Source organism: Nematostella vectensis, chromosome 11 (assembly GCF_932526225.1).
Source record: "Nematostella vectensis chromosome 11, jaNemVect1.1, whole genome shotgun sequence".
NCBI classification, from domain to species: Eukaryota; Metazoa; Cnidaria; class Anthozoa; order Actiniaria; family Edwardsiidae; genus Nematostella; species Nematostella vectensis.
Window position 1 is genome coordinate 6,899,404 of NC_064044.1, and position 7,979 is coordinate 6,907,382.

General features: G+C 37.2%; 1 long non-coding RNA gene across 1 annotated transcript; it reads right to left on the minus strand.

Moving 5' to 3' along the window:
* Positions 1 to 4,116: 4,116 nt before the first annotated feature.
* LOC125573718 lies at positions 4,117 to 5,834 on the minus strand. The gene is made up of 3 exons (XR_007314192.1): positions 5,770 to 5,834; positions 5,247 to 5,304; positions 4,117 to 4,342 (listed from the first exon to the last, which is right to left on the minus strand). It is a non-coding gene; the product is annotated as an uncharacterized LOC125573718 (long non-coding RNA).
* Between the last annotated feature and the right edge of the window lie 2,145 nt (positions 5,835 to 7,979).

A 7,979-nucleotide genomic window follows, 5' to 3' on the forward strand; every position in this document is an offset into this window, starting at 1 on the left:
AACATTAGACTCTTAAACATCGAAGAGTGTTGTCAAATTTTCTTGTTTTAACGAATTTTTACCTTTCCGTATAAAACAGTTTTCACGAGCTTTTTTATCTTATCGATTGATCTCTCCTGAATTCGGTTTTTGAAAATATAACGGAATTCAATGGTACCTTTGTTAGTAGAACTGACATTTGCACTGACAATGTTTTTTGAAATAATGACAAATTTTTGGGTCAATTAGCTAAAAGCAAATTAGCCCAAGGCCCCCTATTCCTATCCATTTGGACTAATGTTGCTAAATTCAAAGCAATTCGAACGGAATATTTGGGCACTTTAACAACACCCCAGCTGGGAATCGCACCCAGTCCACGCGGCCTAAACACGGCCACGCATGCTCTCTTACACCACTGAGGGTTAGTGTTGTTTTGGCCGAGGAAAAAACCTCTAGTGGGACGCAAACTAGCATCCCAATAGAGTAAAAACCTCAATTTGGTTCCAGTACGAGTCTGGGACGGTAAGCCAAACGAAACAAGATTAACAAAAGCCTGCCTGAAAGCCTGGGGTACAGATAAAAGGGACGTGTGAAAAAGGCCAGAATGTTTGATAAAAAGCAGTGGAATTTTGCAAAGAACAACATCAAACGTGAATGATTTTAAGCATTTCAAAATTGGCTGTAAAAATGTTTTTAGGATCAATCAAAGGATATTAGCAAAAGGGTTCTCTCGTGCAAGGTTTTATGTGTCCAGCCGTCACAAAATGACATCGAATGAAAACCGAACACGTCATTCGACGTGTGACGTCACCTATGACGCAATCAAAAACAAACTTGCAGGAGGTGATCGAGAACAAAAACAAACACTCAAGAAACATCGTCAGGAAAACTAACTTGGTTGATGACAAGGGTCCAACAAAGTGGTCAGTTTATAAGAGTGGGGCAGCGGTATGGTAACTTGGTGGTAAATGGTATGGTGGCCACAACCTCAAAACATCAGACAAAACATTTTGATAGATGTCATGTAGCAAATGAATGTGTCAGGGGATTCAACAAGATAGTCACGTGATTTGTGTCGCCATCGATAACGTCACGAGTAGAGTTGTAAAGCTTTATAATTATAGAACAAAAATAATATTGCGGTGTAGAGTTCCGCCGTTAGGCGTGCCCAAACCTATATATTACAGAATGACCATTGGTCGTTAATGAAGGAGAAAATAAATGAAGAGATCGCCAAAAAGAGGTATTGCGAGAAATCCAAAAAGATATGGCGAAAAAGGTCTTGCGAGAAATCCAAAAAGATATGGCGAAAAAGGTCTTGCGAGAAATCCATAAAGATATGGCGAAAAAGGTCTTGGAAGCAACCAAAAAGATATGGCGAAAAAAGTCTTGGAAGCAACCAAAAAAATATGGCGAAAAAGGTCTTGGGAGCAACCAAAAAGATATGGCGAAAAAGGTCTTGGGAGCAACCAAAAAGATATGGCGAAAAAGGTCTTGGGAGCAACCAAAAAGATATGGCGAAAAAGGTCTTGGGAGCAACCAAAAAGATATGGCGAAAAAGGTCTTGGGAGCAACCAAAAAGATATGGCGAAAAAGGTCTTGGGAGCAACCAAAAAGATATGGCAAAAAGGTCTTGGGAGCAACCAAAAAGATATGGCAAAAAGGTCTTGGGAGCAACCAAAAAGATATGGCAAAAAGGTCTTGGGAGCAACCAAAAAGATATGGCAAAAAGGTCTTGGGAGCAACCAAAAAGATATGGCAAAAAGGTCTTGGGAGCAACCAAAAAGATATGGCAAAAAGGTCTTGGGAGCAACCAAAAAGATATGGCAAAAAGGTCTTGGGAGCAACCAAAGAGATATGGCAAAAAGGTCTTGGGAGCAACCAAAAAGATATGGCAAAAAGGTCTTGGGAGCAACCAAAAAGATATGGCAAAAAGGTCTTGGGAGCAACCAAAAAGATATGGCAAAAAGATCTTGGGAGCAACCAAAAAGATGGCAAAAAGGTGTTGAAGCAACAAAAGAGATCTCGGAAAAATCTTGGTAAACTAAAAAAGATTATCAAAAGGATCACCAAAGATGTCGGCACTGCAAACCCACAAAATACGTTTTTTTCGTTTTAAAATAAAGCTTTATGACTACTTCCGACGTGTAAATGACGTCATACATCAGGTGACCATCTCGTTGCACTGGTAAAACCAAAATTTGCTAAAATGACATCAATTTTAGTTGCCTCTGACGAGGTTTCTATATTAGTTATTGATGCTATCATCAATGATGTCACACATACCGTTACGATCTCGTTGGACCACCTACATGACGTTTACCAAGTTTGGGTGCCATACGATGTTATTTGGTGACAACTTGTAACCACGTGCCACGAGAACTTAAGTCGGTGGATAACCAATATCAGCTACCACATTTTCTTAAACCAATTTAACTTAGTCGGGGATCGAGTGCCGAGAAGCTCCGCTAAATTGACACTGTGTTTTGGTGTTATTAAACTCAAGGGAGATCGACTCAAGGGACTTTGAGAATCCAGAAAGATTGCAAAAAAGTCACGGACAAATTAAAGTGAGAAAAACAACTTTATTAATACTTATGTACCCAATGTTTGATACAAATCACAATGTTACATTAAATATCAAATTGTTACCGCAAAACAGATTACATTGGTTTTCTAACTACAATTAGAGGTATTTATTTTTAGGGTGAATAAGAGATCTGTGAACAATTCAAAATTTCAAAAAGCCTTGAGGCAAATCAAAACAGATGGCGCTCAAATACCAAGATCGAAAAAAAGCTTTTTAGAAAAAAATCCAAAAAAATCGACAAGACGAAGAAGATAACGAAGACTTGAGGAGTTTGAAACCGGAATCTCGCAAACGACTAAACAAATATATTGACTAAAATGCCCATTTCGAAAAAAGGTATGGTAAATATGCTTACATACATATTTTCCAACCTGGCATCGGGAAACTTTTTTTTTTTTACCTTTTATTTCCCGATTATGGAGATAAAGATCCAAACATGCTAAAACAACATTGCTGGAGCACCAAAATCATCATTGCCAAAACCTTAAGCCTAGAAGCCTGCCACGCCTAGTAAAGTGCTACTTGTGTCTGCAGTGTCGTGCCTTACGTCGATGATCAATCCGCTGCTGTCGACGTCTTCACCAATCAACAACGAACGCCTACTCGTCACAAATACCAAAACCAGGAATGAGTGATCGAGGAAACGCCCTTTGCCGATGGCGCCAACCATTTGTTGGACAATACGATAAACTGACAAGTTGTCAGTTGTACTATAGGTAAAGCCACATGCCTATTCCATTTTTCATTTTTTTTTCCAAAATTGAATCGCAAATCTTTTTTTACATTTTGGGCCAAAATAGATTCGAAAAAATCGCAAATGCATCAAACTCACACACACAAAAAAAGATCGAAGACCAAGAATCGAAGTTGACAATGTCGGAATGGCTATTGTCGCAAGCTATGCTGAATTTCTAATAACTATAGTAAAGGCATTCATGGACTTGAAGTTGTAGCAAATGCATCTCACTATAATCTAGTTTTTTTTGTCTTGAGGTACCACTAGTGGATTCCATTGAAATTCATCTTTTTTTTGGGTTTACAACTGCAAACTAACTCGGAAAAATATCATATGCTCCAAAATAGGTTAACTGTGCCAAAAATTCAGGTCCAATGAAAGTCGTTTCAACCTCCAACCCCAAGAAGACTACCCAAAGCACACTAGCCGAAATAAGGATGCGTCCAAACCATTCCAAAAGGAATTTTCAGATTATCTTTAGGCCGTCTTATATGCCTAAATGCTAGCTGAACCCCGTGAGCAGACAATTTTATGTGTCCTTCCAACACTGGCAGCTATCACAATCTCCTCAGACGAATAGTAGAACTGAGATTCTCTTCAGAATTTCTTACAAAGTATGGGCTGCCTGTGTTGGGTAAGCAAAGGCTGTGCTTAGCCTAAAGGGTAGCTTAACCCACCTCCCCCCAGTCCCCCCTTCCCACTGATGCTAACGCATATGCATGGTGTATGTATTTGAGGACCACCTGTGCTCAGACGAATCACCTGCTCAGCCCATGAAAACCTAACACTACCCCCCTGAGTACCCGATTGAGACATCAAACAACTCAGCTTTATTAGAGTTGGGGGGTCCTAGTAAAACGACTTATTTAACAATTATATGTTTTGAACGATACTATTTCCTTTTATTAAACACTTTCATGTTTGCATCAAATGCTTCTTGGAGACTGTTTTCTTTATAGCAATAAATAAATCTCTGGTATTGATGCAGAAAGCAACAATGAACTATGTGGAAAACTTCAGATGAGTAACAAGATCACCTAATTGAATGCAACAGTATATATCACATGATCAAGTTATCAGCAAAAGGGGGAGAGGGGGAAGCATACCTTCAGGTGACTGAATCCTCCCACGCAGACCAGCAATGCCTAGACTACCAAAATCTCAAACTAACGAACCATTTGTTCGTGATAAAAAAGGACTTAACAAAAAATTATGTGACAGGCTTCGCCTTATCAAAATAAATCCTCCCCCCTCCCAAGGGCACAGATTCGTATAATACTCTGGCCCTTTTGCTAGCTAATAATTGTGATATATTTATTTATGTTTGCAATTGCTTTATAAGAAAGCAATGCTTGTCTGCAGTCTGGATCTTATTTCGTTTCTATTTACAGAAAAGCAGGATTACCAGACAATAGTTTGTGATTAGAAAATTATCTTTTTTTTCAGAATCTAAGAATCGGTCACTTTTTTTACACAAACCTGGTAATTCTCGCTTTTTTAAAAGCTTGCAGTTCAAAATTGTAATCCTAAAAAATTATCCTGTAATAGCCATTTGCATAAAAGTTACTATTTTCATCCTTTTTAGAGATGAAAATCTACAGCTTTGTAGAGCCTTGAATTCAAGACTCCAAACTATTATATGGTTAATACAGATTCAACCATACAACATTTCATTAAACATTTTTGGCCTCTTCTCCTTTTAGTATTCCCTTTGATTAGGAACACTGCTACGCCCATTGCCCAAGTATAGCCAAAGTTAAAATCAGAGATAAGTTACAGCTCTAACAAGCCTAGTGCATGTTTGCATTCTGTTTTATTTTGCAATTTTTTTTTCACTTTTTTTAAATATTTTTATATGGATTATTACAAGTTCTAAACAAGTCAGAAAAGAAATAGGACATGCCGTTTGGTAGAGCTGCACTCTGAGAAAAAAAAACTCACTGTTTGTTCGAGGATTCTTTTAGCCTCCAATCTCCTTTATTACTGTGTAGATGATAATCTGTGAAAAAAATGTTTTTATAAAAAATCGCTTTATTGATATAATGTCTTTAGGCATATCAAAAATATCATCTTTACTTTTACGGGGTATAGACAAATGCAAAGTATTGATAAGTGATGGTAAATATATATTTTACTCACTGCCTACTGTATGGTTGGTCATACAAATCACAGGAAATGCTCCAAAATGGCGTAAATTTTTGCCTTTTTTATTCTTGTCATTGTTCCCAACATGAAAGCAAAATTTGTGCGTGTTTCTTTCAGAAGAGTTTGATAAAATATATTTTAATTTGATTTTTAAAAGGAACACGCAATTTTGTTCTAGTTATTTTGGAGTGTTGTAATTTTAACAAGAACAGCAACTTCTATTTTCTCTAATCGGTCTTTTAAATGTGTGGTAAACCAAATACTTATGTTTTTAGTTTGCAGAGGAAACGTTCTATTTATTTTCAGTGTTTTATCTCACCTAGCCAAAGTCTATCGCGTGAGTATGGCTTGGCCATTTCGCATGGTGCAGTAAAACATTCCTGTGGAAAAAGAGAAAAACAACTCAAAATATTGGACACTTTTCCCCTATTTCAAGACATTTAGGGAGATAACTGATGATAATTGCTTTTGACAATTTAAGTTTTCTTGGCAAACTAATTTACGGAGTGGAAAACCTTAAAAAAACATGTAACTTAATTAAATGTAATACTTGTATTTTGTTGCTTATCTAAAATACCCTTAACAAATAAAAAATGTCTTCTCTAGTGGCAAAATAGATAATAAATGGATAATTTCATTCAACTGGGAGGTTTTTTCTTACAAAGAAGGTAACCGCATGAATGAAACCTTATTTGAAGTGGAAGTGGGAACTTTCTTGAAATGCGCGACGGAATGTTCATGTTTATCACTTCTGAGTAAATCTGGACCTTCTAAACACGATATAGTTGCTGCTGTGTATATGTGAAGTGATATAAGATTTCAGAAAGTTCAAAAGAACAATCTTAAGAGCGAAAGTCGAGACCATCAAAATCAAAAGCGGGCTCTTTTCCACGAGTGTGAATACTTCATCTGTGCAGAAAACTTTATCTGTCATTCAAATTATAATCACCCAATCACAGTTTACTGATGAGCTGAACGTACCAGTAATATCCGCAGGAGAACAAATAGTCGTTAATTTGGGTTTCAAAGGCGCACGTGAAAATGCGTAGTCTCCTGCGCAAGTGTAGTAGAGTTTAGAGACTAGGAAAAACCGTTGCGTGTGACAAATCTCAGGGTTAAAGTCAAAAGCGTAGCCAGGGGCAAGGAGTGAACAGACATAAAAAAAGGGAAAAATTATCCGTTCATTCTTCGTATAAATGTATGGAACAATTTATTGCATGACGAAAGTCATGACCCTTCTGGGGTTTCTATTTTTTACAATAAACAAGGAATTTGCACGACTAAGCAGATAAAAAAGGTACTCTTTTTCTGTCGCTCAATCCTTCGCGCGCGGGGTCTATCTCTCGCAGGCTAAGTATTATTATCTACGCTAATAGTACGCTGGTAAAACTACCCCATGAATTGTGTAGTTCCAGGAAATATATATACGCCCAGAAATTTCCAGAGGGGAGTAGGGGGGGGGGGGGAATGCCCCCTTTTCCTTAACAGTTACTGTATTTATTTTTTTCCAGGGGGTTTTAAATTCCAGAGGGGTGGGGGGTCTGGCACTACACATTAATGGTTTAGATCTTTTGGGGTAATTGGCGTACATCCTGAAAAAATCAAAAGTTTAAAATGTTTCAAGAAAAAAGCATGCGATTTTTGTTTCTGCTGTTAGATTTGTACTACTTACCCATTATGAAGATAGTAAACCAGTAAGACACACGAAAAGTTGGTATTTTATGTCAGGATTTGCAAGCATTGCGACACACAAATAGAAATACAACTTTATATTATATTAAAAACTATGTATTACTTGTAAAGCCATAATAACAAGTATCTAACAATTATTATATCATTCATAGCAAAATTCCATTCAATTATTATTTTCAAATATTTCGTCCATTTAACAAGTAGAAACGTTGACATTAATATTCCTGGTTCAATAAATATCTTTTTAGATGGCTTTATACAACAAGTTCTCAAAGATAAATATGATTCACTCATTACACCTTGTAAAATATTCCAAACGTTTCATGTTATCAAATACTTATTTTTTTTATCTAAATATTCACGACACATGCTTTTACCGGAAGTGACGTCATGCCTAGGGGCAACAACATAAACCTGTTATGTCGTTATTAATTAATATTCTGACGTCAATGTTTGACTATCAAGTTATGCTGCTTTACTGCTGTCACGCACTAGTTGTGAATAACGTAGTTGGTGTGATTCCATGCCGCATTCAAAGTGGTGCCATTTGCCAGATAATATATTTATGGTGTCTTTTAACTTAAGTGACGTCATACACCCGATATAGAGTGGCATATGACTTCATGCCTGTTGTAAAATTCTTGATGTGACATCATCCCATCAATATGACGTTACATTGCTTACGCAGATTCCGCAAATGCAAAATCACACAACCACTCCTGTTGCTAAGTATCTGGTGACGTCATGCCATTGAGGAGACGTCATGCAACCAATTCCATGTGACAAGCCACTGATGTGACGTGACGTCAAATGTGACGTCATGTCTGGAAGGGTATC